The sequence below is a fragment of the Wyeomyia smithii genome, chromosome 3 (genome assembly GCF_029784165.1).
Source record: "Wyeomyia smithii strain HCP4-BCI-WySm-NY-G18 chromosome 3, ASM2978416v1, whole genome shotgun sequence".
Taxonomy (NCBI): domain Eukaryota; kingdom Metazoa; phylum Arthropoda; class Insecta; order Diptera; family Culicidae; genus Wyeomyia; species Wyeomyia smithii.
This window is the reverse complement of record NC_073696.1, coordinates 13,721,208-13,738,781: the sequence shown is the minus strand read 5'-3', so window position 1 is coordinate 13,738,781 and position 17,574 is coordinate 13,721,208. Positions and strand designations below refer to the sequence as shown.

Here is a 17,574-nt window from a genome sequence, read left to right as displayed (position 1 = left end):
TGACACTCTCGGTGTTTTCGGTTTTACAATTTGTACCCCTATATATGTTGCTGTAAGACGTAATTCTACGTCAAAAGCGCTCAAATCGACGTGCTCTGTTGAAAAAAAACCTAAATTAATCCACCTAGCGGTCAGACCCAGCCTTTCTCATTCAAACTTATATTTGTAAAAATAGATTTACATGAACGCTTCAATCCAATGAATGTATGTCACTCTTAAGATTCTAAAATATTGATGTTGTAATCTATACATATAAAAATGTAGTCCGGTCTGTCTGTCTGTTTGATCCATATAGGCTCGAAAACTACCGAACCGATCGACGTGAAAATTTGTATGTAGGGGTTTTTGGTCCTGATAAAGTTTCCTATGATAGTTTGAGACCCCTCCCTCTTCTGGAAAGGAGGGGTCCAATACAAATGAAACATACATTTCTGCACAACTCAAGAACAAACCAAGCAAATGAAACCGAATTTGGCATGTGGATGTTTTAAAGGGTAATAAATAAATCAATAATGGTTCGACGCCCCTCCCTCTTATGGAAGCACATGTTTCTGTACAAATTTCTGCACATCTCGCGAACTAATCAACTAAATGGAACCATATTTGGCATGTGAATGTTTTTAGTGGTAACAAATATGTTCCATAATCGACCTCAGGCAACATTTTGGATATTGTTTTTGGCACATTTTGCATGTGTAGGATAAGTACAACGATAAACCGTGCCCCAGTGCTGAGTCGAGAAAATTTCCAGTTCAAAAAGATCCTCGACATCGCTAACCACAGAGCCACGGGGACCACAAGAAAGATACACAGGAGCTAAATACGACCACAGATACCATTTTGAATTCTAATATGGCGACTTCCGGCTACGGAAAAACAGCGGCAAACGACCAAATACCACCCAATATGGGTATTTTCGGAATCGTAATGATGCACTGGAACCACAAATCGACTTCAGACACCATTATGAATTGTAGGATGGCAACTTGTGGTTTCTGGAAAACTGCCAAAAATGGCCGATTTCCGTCTAGAATGACGCTCAGAGGCCAGAAATTATCTTAAATACCATTTTGAAATCCAAGATGCCGACTTCCGGTTTGTGAAAAACAGCCTAAAATAACCAAATACCATCCAATATGAGTATCTCTGGAACCAGAATGATGCAATGAGCTAACAATTGACCTCAGGCACCATTTTGAATCGCTAAATGGCAACTTATGGGAAACAGTCGAAAATGACCAAATAATACTCAACATGGAAATTTCCGTAATCGAGATGATGCATAGAAACCAAACATTGACCCTTGACACCATTTTGAATTTTTTTTTTTATTCTCGCTTATTTTCCGTCGGTCTAGTTCCGCCACTGTTGTGGCCAATCACCGACGCCCAGGGAGGCGACTCCACTCCCAGGACCCTAACTCACGACCCGTTTAATAACGGACCGGCGCCAATGGCTTTACTTCCTCATGCGATGGAAGGCGTGATCCCAGAGATTTTTCGCCTCAGAAAATCTCCCGATGTCGGCTAGGATTGAATCTAGACCAGTTGGGTTGGTTGTGAGTGGATCACGCCACCTCACAACCATCGACACCTATGTCGGCGGTGGGATACGAACCCAGGCGTCGAGCGTGCTTGGCGGAGACGTTACCAACCACACTAGGCCCCCGCTATACCATTTTGAATTTAAAGACGACCACTGTTAGATTCTGGAAAACAACCAAAATAACTAAATACCTCTCAATATGGGTATTTCCGGTGCTAGATTGATGCTAGAAAATTTGCTGAAAATGACCGAATACCACCCAATATGAATTAGGGCGATGTACAGAAGCCAAAAGTCGAGGATGTTGTCATTTCGATAAAACCAAGAAAACCGATAAACCAAACGATTTGTCTTTTGACTTTGATCATATCCTATGGCCGATTCGTCGTGCATTTGCAGACTTTGAACACATCGCAAGGAATCAATGACTTTGGAACGTTCAAATAGTACAGAACCACATTTAAATTATGTTGAGGCCACATAAATATATCAATCAAAGCAGGTATAGTTTTAAATAGTCTTTGAATTTCTATTCTTTCCATAACTTTTGAGCCACATATCAAATTGTTATGAAGTTTGTTATTTGTAAGTTTGAGAGATGACTCGTTCGTATGACACTAGTTATGTTCAAATAAGTCATATGAAATAATAGACTTTCATTGTTTTATTAACAATTTAATACATAACGGTGGCTTAAGTTCAATTATAATCAAATGAAATGGGAACGTATAGGGCAGCCAAACTTTGGAACCACGTGTTCAATCATAATTCATCAGTTAACCCTTATCGAGGCCCCTCATCAGATAATAATATTGATCAAATCGGTTGTGCAGTTTTTGAGATAATGAAGTTGCGTGATTTTCACATTTTAGTACTTTACAGACGAAGTTACAGTCCGATTACAGTAAAATTCAATAGAGTGTTACGAGGCAGCTAGACTTATCAGTTGACTCTAATTTTGGGGAAATCGGGTCAGTCATCTCTGAGAAAAGTGAGTGAGTTCAAGTAGTCTTTGGAATATGTTCCTTTTCATAGCTGGATTTCACATTTTTTAACATAACAGGCAAAGTAATAGTCCGATTGCAAAACAAATCAATAGGGTCTTATGGGGCAACTAGACCTTCCATTTGACACTGATTCTATGAAAATCGGTTCAGTCATCTCTGAGAAACATGAGTGAGATTAAGTAGTCTTCAAAACACGTTTCTTGTCATAACTTTTGAACCACATGTTCAATCTTCATGAAATTCAAAAGTTAAAAGTTTTCAAGGTAGACCGTTCATTTGAAATCAATTTTGTTCAAATCGGTTGTGTAGTTTTCGAGATAATGATGTATCATGATTTTTACATTTTGAAACATAACCATCCGATTACAATGAAATTTAATAGGGTCTTATAGGGCAACCAGACCTTTCATTTGCAATTGATTTCATGAAAATCGGTCCAGCCATCTCTGAGAAAAGTGAGTGAGAATAAAAATCTGCACATACACACACACACACACACACACACACACACATACAGAAAATGAGTCGAGTGATATATGCCATTCGGCCCTTTGGAGCACTTTTTTGCTTTCGGTTTTGCAAGTGATTGCTATACCTTTCTAGGAGAAAGGCTAAAAGGAAAAATGAAAACAATTATATTAATTAATTCATGAATGCTTCACGATCGCGTGCTATATCCGCTCTGACATAATGAATCTCATTTTAATCTGGTTTAAAGCTACATTCTGAATAGCCCCGTCGTAATTGTAAGCTCCCACAATTTGTCCCAGTTTCGTAATACGGACGCACAAAAAATGATTTTCATTCATTCTGTCGAGCCGGTGAAAGAGCTGAATGACCTCTCAGGTTAAAGGCTCTCTAATAAAAATCAAATCAAACCTGCCGAGCCGGATCGATAGAGCTCTCATGAAGGCAACAAAATAATATTGTATCGTATCGTGTTGCGGCTTGACAGGAGACAATGTTCCCGTTCCCATATCGAATGGAAGCAGGTTGTTGCATGTTTGATGTTGCCGATGGTAGACATGAGTATGAAGTTTGAGATTCTGCTGTGATGTCAAACTATAAAACGGACTCAGCACCGTGAGCAGAACGTGCTGGACTTTTCTGTTTGAAATCGGATTTGTTTCGTATATACCGCCGGTTATGCACAGTATCAACGAATCGTAATAAACATCACACTGCTGTATTAAACCACAGTTGCAGTTTAATAATAACCATTCATTATGCTCTTCCAAATACATGTAGTAACCTTGGAAAAGGCTGATTACTGCTATTGCAATTTTCATTCAATTATCACATAGATGCTTCATGTTAGAATTGCGTGCAATATCCGCTCTGTCATAATATTTTTTTCGAACGCTGGAGAATGATATAACTGGAAATAGAGGCGTGACTTCTTCGTTTCTAGTCATAGGTTCGTGAAACAGATCAGTAAAAATCGCGATGTCCAATTATTTCAAATAAGTATTTAAAACTTCAAAAGTTTCACTCGGGCAATTGATTTTCAAATTTTTATTGAAGTTGAGTAAGTTTTCATGCTGATATTGTTATTTGAAATTTAGGACAATATTTTTTTAAATAGACATTTCTATCTTCAAAACTACATCGAATTTGATGAAATTTTCACAGCAGATGCATTTTAAGTTTTAGGTTATGAAAATATTTTTGTGGGGAAAAAAATATCTTTTCGATAGTAACAATTTAAAACAATATGTTGAAAAATTATATTCTGGGGCACTGAAAAATCTGAAAAAATTCACAAGTATTTTTGACAAAATTCTGGAACTCTCCTGAAAATTTCGAGTTGGTGTTATTTTTTATTGGTTGGTAAACGGCTAGGCAATGCGTACCAGCAGTACACCCGTACTAGTTGGCATAAAATAGACTCCAGTGTGGTCCATAGCATAATGCCCAGCAACTCCTATCCCTACCTCCACGTGGTACCGACTGGGATACGAGCAACCAGGGGAAGATCGATGAACCGGTGGGAACTTGGTCGTATGCTGATAGGGAAGGGGGAGTTGTTCTCCTTGGAGAGCAGCTTGCCTGAGCGTCTGTTTCCCAGGTCAGGGACGGCTCAAACAGTGACTGATCCGGAGCGGACGGCTGAACTATGAAATGCGGTGTCTCGCCAGCTACACCCAAGACGGCAGCCCCGTCGCGAGACTAGGCATCGCAGCCCTAGTAAGGCAGCATGCTGAAAATAAACATACTACGAACAATCCAGAGAATGATACGAATCGGAACAATCGGTATAAACCTAGGCAAACGAAAAAGGACAACGATTGGAAACTTGGTACTTGGAATGTTAGGACTCTGCTCGAACCGGCACGCGTGGGCATCTTGGCCAGAGAGCTACGGAAGGCAAAAGTGGAGGTAGCAGCCATACAATACCGCGGGCACTTCTTTCAAGTATCACATCTACTACAGTGGCGGCGATAGAGCGGAACGGGGCGTCGGTTTCGTACTACTTGGAAACCAAATGAAGCGTGTTATTAGGTGGAGGCCTATTAATGACCGTCTATGCGTATTGAGGATCAAGGGCAGATTCTTCAATTACAGCCTTATCAACGTGTACGCGCCGACAAACGATAAAACCGATGACGTAAAGGAGGAGTTCTATGAGCAACAAGATATAAAGATCGTCATCGGAGATACGAACGCACAGGTCGGACGAGAGGAGTTCTTTCGTCCCGTTATTGGTGGGGAAAGCCTTCACTTTACCACCAACGACAACGGCTTGAGGCTAGTGAACTTCGCCGCGGCCAGAGGAATGGCCATCTGTAGCACCTATTTTGCACGTCTGAATATTCGGAAGCACACCTGAAGACACCCAAATGGAGAGGCCTGCTCCCAGAACGGCCACATGCTGATCGACGGCCGGCACTTTTCAGACGTCATAGATGTGCGGTCCTTTCGAGGGCCAAACATCGACTCGGATCACTATCTCGTGGTAGGCAAGATTCGCGCCCGGTTGTCCAATGTATTTAAATCGAGATCGGCGAGGAAGATACATCCGGACATCCAGAGGTTATCAGCGGTAGGAGTTGCTGCAGAGTATACTCGGAAAGTTGGTAGACGGATCGGTGGACCAGGTGGAGTGGACCTGAACGAGCAGTGGAAGCACATCCATGATGCGGTCAGAGGAAGGGGGAGAAATACCGGGAGGCAAGAGCTGCCGTAAAGAGGCTTCATCGCCGTAAGAAACGTGAGCACTACGATCGCGTCCTCGCGGAGGCGGAGAATTGCTTCACCAGGCACGACACGAGGAGCTTCTATAGAAAGATCAACGGAATCAGGAACCGGACCGTGCCAGTACCTGCCATGTGCAATGACAGGGAGAAGAACCTGATTACCGATAAATCGCAGGTGGCCAGGCGTTGGAAGCAACAATTCGAAGTGATGTTGAACGGCGAGGAAGGGCGGAAAGTCGTCGAGGGGAACAGGATAGAAATTGGGGAGGACGGACAAGCTGTGGATCCACCAACATTGGACGAGGGGAAGAATGCTTGCAAAGAGCTAAAAAACAACAAAGCCGCTGGGAAGGACGGCTTACCGGCCGAACTTTTCAAAGTTGGGAGCGAGCGACTGTGTAGTGCAATTCACCAGATTATCCTAAGGGTATGGTCTGAGGAACAACTACCTACGGACTGGTTGGAAGGACTCATATGCCCTATCTACAAGAAGGGTAGTTCTACGGGTGTTGGTGCTGCGGTGGAGATGGATGGGGATACTTTCGAAGTGGTCGACGAATTTATGACAGCACATGTGACAATTTATCACAACTACATGTGACAACGAGGTGAGCCGCGAGGTGAAGAGGCGGATTGCGGCGGCGAATAGGGCTTATTACGGATTGCGTAGCCAGCTTAGGTCCCGTAGCCTACAGATCCGTACGAAATTTGCGCTCCATAGGACTCTGATCCCCCCGGTGGTGCTCTACGGACATGAATCGTGGACGTGGAAGGAGGCCGATCGACGAGCGCTTGGGGTCTTCGAGCGTAGAATCCTGCGATCAATACTCGGAGGCAAACTAGAGAACGGGGTGTGGCGCAGGCGCATGAATCACGAGCTGTACGAAGTATACAAACACGCTGATATTGTCAAGCTGATGAAACACGGCAGGTTACAGTGGGCTGGCCATGTAGCACGGATGGCGGATGAGCGACCGGCAAAGATAATATTTAGTAGAGAACCGGATAGAGGCCGACGACATCGAGACAGACCGCGCACGCGCTGGATGTGTGCTGTCGACGAGGATGCCAGAGCAGCGGGTGTAAGGGGAGACTGGAGAGTAGCAGCCCAAGACCGAGTTTTGTGGAGACGTATTCTGGATTTGGCATAGGATCTTAATGATCTGTCGCCATAAAAGTAAGTAAGTAAGTTATTTTTTATTCAAAGCATATGGGCTTTCAAAGTTGGTGCCGTAACGCATTTTCAACTCTAAAAACGCTAAGGCGACATCCATAAAATACGTAACGCAAAAAAAAAAACAATTCTTAGACCACTACCCCACATAAAAATTACGTACCGTCTGCCGAGGTGAGATTAGGCCACGGGGGTGAGATTGAGCTAAAACTGGAAATGTTTGTATCTGAAATTACTTGAGTTTTGAACTATATGAAACAAGACATATTTATTCACAACTTGAAATAGTGTATTAGTGAACCGTTTTACTTAAATGATGTTTCAAAATACAGGGTGAAAAACACTCGAAAATAACGTCACCAAAAAATGTCCCATGCAAACCAGCCCGATCAGAACATTAAATCAACTTACTGCTCAGTTGGTACGTTAGGATGTCGTCTCCAATGTGTTGTGGAAATATTATGCGTTGAACCTGTGTTGGCTCAGAAAATAATGTTTTTCTAAACTGTACACTTTTCGACCTATTTTGGGGTGACTTTGTGCCAAGCTATAATGAGCGGTGCAGTGTGCGGAATTTACATTCACGACAAAATAATATCAGTGTACACGGTGTACACCAAAACATATGCATTATTTACATGGGGTATGTTTTCTAGCTATGGTATTATATAGAATAATGACTAATAGCTTGAGAACTATAGGCTAACAACTGTTAGATGACAATGACTGATATTACTTATGGAATGCAACAAAATTTTGTACACCTATTCTATAATATTTTGTACACCTATTCTAAGTTCATTTAATTCTAGCAGAACTATAGTTTATTGTAACTTAACCATATTTGCGGCACTCGTTAACTGAACATTTAGGTATGCATTAACGTGATTTGGATCAAATTCATTGCCAAAATGTGTGCCTCACAAGCTAAGGAACAAAAACGTATCCGTTTTTGGCACAATCTCGCCAGGGAGACGGTAACGAAGTAAAAGAATTTGCCTAATAAAAATGCTTGGTTTTGGAGAGTCGCTCCAGAATTTTTTTGTGACGTAACGCTGAACTTACCTCCTCCTCTCCTCTATGAAACAAATCGCAACGCTCAATGATATTAACCCCCCCCCCTAGGGAAAAAAACCGAGTTACGCCGTTAAAATACTAATAAACATGCCTGAGAAACTCTTTACTAAATTTAAACGAAGAACATTGCTCGATTTCACTCAAAAGTTGGTTTCTAGTAATTGTCTATCAAAAGTAGAAATTTTCTTGCCGTGCATCATTATTTTTATTGCAGACATAAAACATGAAACAATAAATTGATTAGTTTATTTTTATTAAATTATACCTAAAAACCTTCACTCAACTGGTCCAACCAAATAGACAATCAAAATACTCCTGTCAGCGAATCATGACCTAATTCGAAAACGATATGGTAAAAGCCAGAGCATTACCATGCTCGAATGATTGATCACAATCGGATGAAAACCGTATACATTGCCATGTTCGATTGCCATGCTGCAGTACATAGAAGCTGTTCCCAGCCGAACCACTTGAAGCTAATGATTTATCTCTTTTTAATTACAATCTCTGCATCATCATCATGGATGGTACTTCCATCAGACGTGCCACACAATCTCGGTGGCTTCTGATATTTAGCAATACACCGATCTGCGCACAGTAAACCACACCGCCACTTACTCCAGCGTGCAGCTTTACTACTGGAACGCTTCTCAACTATAGCAGTTCGCTTCTCGAGTGAATCACGCAGAAATGGGTCATCTTTCTTTCATCTACAGCATGGAAAATGGAAGGGTGGTCGGAAAATAAGTGTTTCTATATCAGTATGAGAATAGATTCTAAAAAAATTGCAATGCATACAATCAAACTATATGAAAAAGATATGTTTATGATTTGCAGATTGTCTAGATAACCCGAACCGAACCAAATACAAATGATACATGCTCAGAACTGATATAACAAAAACATCAAAAACCCTGGGAACCGACATATGAGACCAACGAGCAACATAAAGTTTACGTGATTTCCCCTTTCTCTTAACAGCTTTCGCACGTTTGAAAAATACTTTAACTTCTGCCTTATCATGCTTCCCCAGACCGGGGTAGGGACTTCTCTAGCGATGATGATGGTGATGATGATGTTAGAAAGGAAAATGTCCATTCTCGTATGAAATGTGTTGTGCACTTCTTGCAACAGTAGATACTGCAACCAAGATGAACGCACCTTTATTATATTATTTTCATCACCTAGTAGTTCAAGTCAATTGTTTAGCAGAGTCATAGTCTTTTCTCGTAGCGCAAAAGGCGATGAAGTGCTTTTAAAGACAGTGTTGATGTATCATTGTTCTCAATTGAATTATTAAATCCCATTTTATTTATTACGTGCTCGACGCAAGAACATTTTGCCAAGCTTACTGACCTTAACTTTCCGTCCACGGCGAGCTGCTATGGACCTTGACTGACGCCGTAACGCCTCCAGTGGGGTGCTTCCTTCTTAGACTAGTTTCGGTGACCTCAAATAAATTTAAGATACTGCGCGGTGCAGCCTGTGATAGTGAACCACAGTCCGGATCGGTCACCAAGCGTCTCCACTATGAATATGGTTGTTTGTTTTTCGCTGCTCGAGCTGTATCTACCGCTAACCAGAGGAACGCTTCTTAGTATCAGCATGTGTTAAATTGATCGTCCGCAAATAAAGACCTGAAAATGATAACAAAATAACCGGAATTACTTAAAATGCTGTATAATTAAGTATCATTTATATGAATCAACCAAATCTTGGAATTTCTTGTCAAAAAATCGAAGTCGGAGCATTCACGTCGTTTATACATTTCGTGATAACACTTTTATTCCAACACAGAAAGTTTGTTTTCCGCAACACAAAACAGTCAATGTCTGTCCTTCAACCACAGCGACACTGCGTGTCTTGTGCGCCCGTTTACTTAAGGAACTATCCAAAAAGGTCTTCCACAATTTTCCCGGCCATGCGAAGTGGAACAAATTGCAAACATTCAAACTCATTGCATAATGGTGCAATGGGCTGCGCTGACTGTACGTAACCTTCCCAGAGGCAGTGATTAGGGTAATATCCGGCGTCCACAATCGTGGTTAGGTACCGATGATGCCAACCGTACCGAAATTGGTTCCGTCCACTTTTATGACCTTCTCTGTTTATTTCACTCCGTTCCGTTCGATTCGATTATTGAATCCATGCGACAGACGGTGGAACAAGCACGCAGCAATAACGAAATTATGGAATAGTACCAACGTGAAAGGAGGTGAAAAAACTAATAGTCTATCAGGTAGTGAGATCGTGGGAATTGTCGTTGGATTTGCTCTTGATTTTACTCGCATCCCCGTGTTTGCTTTACTAAAACGAGCAGAAATAGTATTGTCAAATGTCAACAACGAACTTAGTTCGTACCTAACGATAACAAGCAGTAAAAGCAGTGCGCTTGGCATTAAAAAAAAAATCCGAACCCTCTTGACCTCGCTTCCCAGGAAGTGTTTGCCCTAACAACTAGCAGGGCAGAAAGCTAAATACATTTCACTCCCAGTACGCTCTCTTGGGCACCGGGTGAAGCACAAGGCAGATAAAGTATTTAATATGATTTTGGGACTGCTTTTTTGTGTTGTTCCAGCTCAAGCGTAAATTGTGTTTACTCTTCTTGACGTTCGCTCGAGGTTTGATGTTTTTTTTTTGGGTTTTTTTCCGAGTTGCAACGATGCACAATGTGGCGACCTACAAAGTGAGCATTTTCCGGGACTCTTGTTGAATACTGAACACTAGAAAGTTTTTCGCGCTTCTTTTTCGGAAGGAGAAGGATGCTCTTCGAGAAATTAGGTTCACTGTAAAAACTCTTCGAGGAAAGTTTTTATTTCAACTTCGTTCGCTACTTTGGTAAGCTCAAACATCTTATGTAAATTTGTTATGCTTATTGAAATAGTTATCAATAAGTATAAGAGTAGTAATCAGTTTATCTTTAAACATTATTTCAATGTTACACCAATCTCAAGATCCCAATTAATGAATCCATGATAGCATCAACCAGAAATAAGTGCTTCTAGGTATACTTTACAACAACAATTTTTCAAGCTCATCTTTTCATCTAATATCTTAACAACGACAACGTCGGTCGAACGCTTGGCAATCGTTAATCATCAGCGCTTTTTCCGTCCACTCTGTGTTACAGGTTACCTCCGGTTGACATTCGTTTTCATTTTGACCAGCCAATGGCAAACGACGTAGATGGTGATGATAGTAGTGAGCTGTTCCGAAGACGTGCCCCACCAATTGGTTTTCTTCGGTTTTCGCCGGCGCAAATGTCTCTCCAGGGAATATGATGGACACCCACCAACTGTGAGCTACAAGCTACATTCAAGCAAAAGACCCCTCCTGCCAAAACTGAAAGAAACATGCGACAAATGCCATCAGAGTAGGAACATTGTCATTCGCAGTTGGCGAAAAATCCCGATTGACGTCAAAGATTGCTTCGATGAGTTTTATTTACGTACGCGATGCATCAGTTGTTTTATCATCGATTACTTACGTGAAATTGTTTCAGAACAAAATTCTTACTCAGTAGAAATTATAATGAAATTATGACGAAATTATAAAATATAAACTCAGGGGCAACATTTAATTTTTTTCAATTTCAAACATGTCGATAGTGTCATATGTAACACAAAAGGCTGAAATAACAAAAATGTCAGGAAAAAATGTTAAAATATCAATAATGTCAAAAATATATTTGTAAGTCCTGGTCAACGTCGAAAAAGCAATAAAAAGCGATCAATCAATCATTGAGCACAAGATTAAATTATACCCAAGTTTTAGAATAAATCTGAATACATCGCATCGCACTTTAATGCCAACTCTAAAACACCTTTCTTCTGAGTCAGAAATGCAGACAGGCCACCCAGCTTCAAGCTGTAAACCCGACATTGTCTCTCGCCAAGAGAATAAGCAATAAGCCACCGGACGACTGCACAAAACTCATCACACACAAACGCAAAGACACGTGTCTGTATATATGTATGTGCTGAATTGCAAATAGAGCCACAAATCGGTCCAAACTCCGCAAGATTTATCTGCTGTTTCTCCGGCCGGGATTCAAGATGTAATCGTACGATAAAGTTACCATTTACCGGCGGAATACACAATGATGTTGTCAAAAGATGTTCCAAAACTTTACCGTCCCCGCGTCTAGGCAGCTCCTTAACCGGGGTGGCAAGCTGTACTACACATTTCACACTGTTACTGGCCTTTGTGAATCACGTGGACTTTGGGAATAGGCATGAATTTTAATCGCAAATCACAATGAGGACGTAGACCATTCGGAATAGAACTAGTTTTGCATGGGTTTGGAATTTTCCCACAAACAATTGGTGTGTTGCTTCCGTTATAATCAAGATTTACAGCAAAGAAAGGGTGTGGAAAAAAAATTTTACCCGAGTTATCACAAAAGTTAATTGTGTTTAGAAACGTAGTCCCATTAAATGAAGGTTGTGATACATACACTCAGTATGTTTTCATATCTTTGGATTTTAGCTGAACGGTTTGGGTTAGACAGTTTAACAAGCTTTAATAATTGTATTTTAGAATCTTGGCTCGTGTAAGATACTGTACTGCCGTTCGTCATTAATATAATAGCTTTAGTTTATTTTCATTTCTGATCGAGAACTAGAGCTCTCTGGTAACAATAGTAAAAATAGAAGTTAACATATCACCATAAAACCATCCCATAAATATCGGACCAATTCTGAGTAGGGAAACACCCCTTCAAACATGCCTTATCTCTTACCGCTGGAGCTCATTGTCATTGATGTCAACCGCAGGCTGGAATGGAATTGGCTTTTATTGTACCGAACACAACCATTAAAATGTGGATTATAAATGAAATGGTCACTAGAGCCCTAGAGTCCATGGCCACAGCTCGTAGTTGGGTAAAGAACAAACGCATTCCAGCAACTGATTAAAATGTCATATTGGTATTTGGTATTTTCCTAACTTATGACTGATTCTGTGATACTGTGTAACGTTGAACCTAATGGATAACGAAGCGTTAATGTTGTGTTTCGAAACTGCTTAGTATTCTGCTTATAACCAACTAAATAAACTTAATCCGTAATTACATACTGCAGGTATGTTGTGCATACCGATAGTTATAATGTTTCTAGATATTATGTACACTAATTGTCAATTCTAAAATTTCCTCATGCAATTCCCAGATATACCATGTGGAGCGCATTTCAATGCCAAATGATCTGAAAATACTCAAAAATTTATTCGACCATATTTGATTTGAATGAGACTTTGCACACGAATAGGCAAACTAGGTATTTTTCGCAGATGCAAAATTTTTTGTTGAAACTGAAATTTTCTAAACTCAATTTTGGAATATCTTAGAAATAGTTAAAAATGGGTTAAGTCACATTGCATAATTGGTATTTGAAAATTAATTAAAAAATTTAAATTAAAAGTACTCGGTAAAACTTAACTTTTAAGTAAAATCTCTTCTTACATTTCTCCAGTCTGAACTTTTTACCAGAAAATTTTAGAAGAATGTCAAGTTTCAAGAAAAACTAAATTTAAACAAAAATTCGACACGTTTTAGTTCTAATAAAAAGTTAACTGTTAATTTTCTAGTTTTTTAAACTTAAAATCGAAATAACTTGAAAACAGATGCATGTATGAAGGTAATTATTATGAGCTAAACAAAAATGTTGGAATTATCTATCCATGTCTTTTGAAATCATTGGAAAACAAATATTGTGAAATATATAGGAATTGAATCACTTTTAAAATTTAGCTTTAAATACAAAATGTCTCATTTATTCTTCAAGAGTTTCGTTATAACTTCAGGGTTCTTAGAAAAAAAAAGAATAACATTCAACATTTTCTTTGTAAGTTAAAAATATGTGTTTCTTTACAATTGATATTTGCAAAAAAAAAATTATTCGCCGTGTATATTTTCTGTTGGTTCCCTACAATTTATTTTCAGACAGTTTTTCTGTATAACCAAAGGTTTCTGAGCTATTTGCTTTGAATAAAACTTCTTTCTTTCTTCTATCTTTGAATGTTACGCCTAATGAGAAGTTATACAGTGAGAAATTTTTTTGCAGCATATTTTTAGCAATCGTATATTGTAATCAAACTATTACTGAATTATTATTTAGAAGCTACCATATTAATATACCTACTGGCGTTGGAATAAGACCTATTTTTGTAGTAGAATCAAATGTAAACCTTGTTTATTCTCAATATTGAATTCCACTCTACTAAAACGTTCAATTATTGCAACTTTTTGGTTGATAACACTGGTCAACACAGGCGCACTTCGAAAGCTTAAACCGGGGAAAAATGAAAGATTGTAGCTATTCAACCATTCCTGTGCTGTCCCTAGCCACTAACTTTTCTTCAGAGACCTAAATGGGTTCTCTCGTAAACATAACGTTGACAAACCCGGCGAACAATTACTATGCAAACTCTCACGTCAGTTGACGCGTTTTGGTAATAGCTAGGGGCACCAAAATTAATAGGTTGAATAACTATAATCTTTCATTTTTTTCGGTTTGAGCTTTTGGGCTGCACTTTTTTTATTTTGTCAACCAGTATAATTCTTGATTTACAAGGTTCTCCAGGTACTAGACACAGTTCGTAACAACCTAATATGAACGAATTTAGCATTCACAATCATTATCGGCATGTAAAAAATATCCTCAGTCGTAGAGTGACTTAAAATCATCGTCGGCGGTGACAAATGCAAAAGTGTTGGTGAAAGAAAAAAAGGACATTATTGAAAAAGGAAAGGATCATGGAGTACCATTTATCTCTTTTTTTTTTACGTAGAACTGCTTAGAACTACTTCGAACTATTCCGCTACAGGGCTTTAAAATTAACATCTAAAAGCAGATGGTCAGTTTTCAAATGCTTATAACTCGGTTAGTTTTCGAAGGATTTTCTCCGTTTTTTATAGCAATCGATTGGAAAATCAGTTACGCATTCACACGAATGCAGATAATTGTACTTTGATTATGCGAACTATTGACACTTTTGAAACGCAGACTTCGACCAAGACTGAGCTAGCACGGTCGACATAATATTATACCAAATTCACTGGAAATCCAACAAAAAACGATGTTAAAAAAGTCAGAGTGTTCAACCGTAAATCAAAAGATAATATTATTTATAGAATTTTTGTTAAACCATTGAACTTTCTAGAAAATTGTTTACAGGTTGTAAAAACGTGAATTATGTAAAAAAACTAAAAACTAAACTAAAACCACTATTTTGCACTTTTTGCGAATCTGTTCAATTCCCACATTGCTCCGTACGTTTTTATTGTTGCAGGGTGCCGCAATGTTCCATAAAGAATGATTTTTCAATAAAAACACGAACATTTCCTTTTATCGAACTCATAAATTAGCTATTGAGCTTTTCTGGCATTTTTGTAAAAATGCTTAGTATCCCATCACATATAAAAATGCCAATATCTCTACCCCCCGATAAGATATCAAGGATCTTTTTTTATGTAAGTGTTTGTCATCAATTCAGTTTTTGACTGAAAATTTTAACATGTGTTCTGGAGGGTTTTATCAAAAAGTTAAGGGAAAAATTCACTTCTAAATATCGCAATATTTAATGGGTTCTGTGAGTCCAAAAACTTCGCATGATGCTGAACTAAACTATGCAAAATATTCAAAAATAACCCAGCAAAAACAAAAAATAATACGCGGAAAATTTTTGGGAATTGAACAGAATAGCAAAAAAAAATGGTTTTTAACTTCAAAATGTAATCTCTCATAAACCACGATTTTTTAAAAGGTCGTAATGTGCTACAAAAATACTATAAACAACATTATAATTCAGTTTTGGGTTGAGCTCCTTGAATTTTTCAACAACGATTTTTTTTTGGGACACCCTACTGGGAACGCACTCATATGGTTATATAAGAGTCTGCTTTCGGCAGAAACAAATACCAATACGCAACACGCAACAGCGTTGCACCTCCTGCTATCTGCTTCCATACGACACAAAAAGAAGAAAACACTTGTCGTTCCAAGCCGCAACACGATACGGGTTATACTTTCGGGGGTATGAGCACTCCATCGGTTCTTTTCCGCTGATTGTAAAGAAACTGGAGCCACTTAAAAAACCTGTTGGGCCTCTTATAACATATGTCAAGGGGGAGCTGTGTAGCCGCAAAGTTATAGAGTCCGCTTTGTCGAGCGGATAGTCGTGGGTTCGAATCTTAGTAGAACCAGGCCATCCGATGTCAAAAAGGACTTAAGCATGGGTTTATTCTCAGGATCCCCACCAGTTACCCTTCCTTTACGCTGAATTCTACAATACCTTTGCGTGACTTCCTTCTCATCAATAAAACTGGCCAGAAGGACGCACGATGAAACTTCTCCAGGGAATTATAATTGGTGATATTTGGCAAGAGGAACGAGTATCGGTAGAGTAGTACAGTAAGCGTGTAAGGAAGAGTATCACATTACACACAAGCACTGATAAACAATAATAATAAGCAACTTCTCAATAGCGGTATTGCTATTAACAGAAGTGCGGGATACAGCAGACACCCGGGCATATCTCACAATAGATCTAAGATTCAGGTCGCAGTGAGGAAGTCCATACAGGAAAAAAAAAAACATATGTCAAGAATAAACATCAGGATATCTTCAAGCTAGGGGTTAATAGACTTTAAAGCAGCATTTTGAATTCCTTTTTCATGTCTGTCACCAATCAGCACAGACAGAATTTTTGTCACCCTGTCGCACAACTGCAACATGCAACACGTAACAGTGTAATAAACTATCGTATCACTGAGAGTGTGCTGCTTCTTCTACTATTTGCTTCCATCCGACACGTTTTGGACAATGAATAATATGATTGGATAATCTTCTTTCTAAGCTGCAACATGACGTGGATATTGCGTGGTTTGCGTTTGCAAACACGAAATGAGATTCATGTTTCGTACATTCGTATGAAATGACATTACTTGAAAAAAGGCGGAGCTACTTGCAACATGAATCTAGAAAAAACATCGTGGAGAAAGCGAGCTTATGGATTCTTAGGTTTGCTATTGTAATTATAATACCACAAGTAAGAGACAACCTTCACTAGGTCGACCATGTACATTTTGTTTATTTGCTCAAAATCTTGCTTCAAAATTTCAGCTCAATCAGACATGATGTGGGTTGATGAATCATTTTAATGTTTATTAGGCATTTGGAACTAGATTTTTTACTAGGGATGTCCATTTTCAAGGGTCAAAACATCAAAGCATTGAACACTTTGAGGCACCCCTAAATTATGTCCGATTAAGCTGAAATTTTATTTTTTGATCATTTTTTAGGTCAATAAACAAAATATACATGGTCGGTGACATGACCATTTTCGCTGCCACCCTAACCTTCATCTTTCGACCAAAACATTCGAAAATCCTTTACGCTGCATGTTTTTAATGGCATTTCATTTTCAAATCATTCTTTTACGGTTTTCGATAAGTATACTCAATCTAAATACTCAATATTCACTGATTTGGCCTAAACTTCTGACGTTTGTCCCTTTTAATGCTTATAAGACCGTTTGTTTTTAATTGATTCGTTAATTCTTAATTCTTGCAACA

General features: G+C 39.1%; 2 protein-coding genes across 6 annotated transcripts in view; one reads left to right on the top strand and one right to left on the bottom strand.

Moving 5' to 3' along the window:
• The window catches only part of LOC129728136 (uncharacterized), a 123,211-nt gene that overhangs the window by 23,575 nt on the left and 82,062 nt on the right, over window positions 1–17,574 (top strand). The gene's annotated exons all lie outside the window — the stretch shown is intronic.
• Window positions 1–17,574, bottom strand: part of LOC129733184 (transient receptor potential-gamma protein) — a 204,702-nt gene that overhangs the window by 130,842 nt on the left and 56,286 nt on the right. For all 5 annotated transcript variants that reach the window (XM_055694814.1, XM_055694817.1, XM_055694818.1 and 2 more), the window contains exon 2: window positions 9,357–9,637. The gene's annotated coding sequence lies outside the window, so the exon portion shown is untranslated. The remainder of the gene's footprint in view (window positions 1–9,356; window positions 9,638–17,574) is intronic.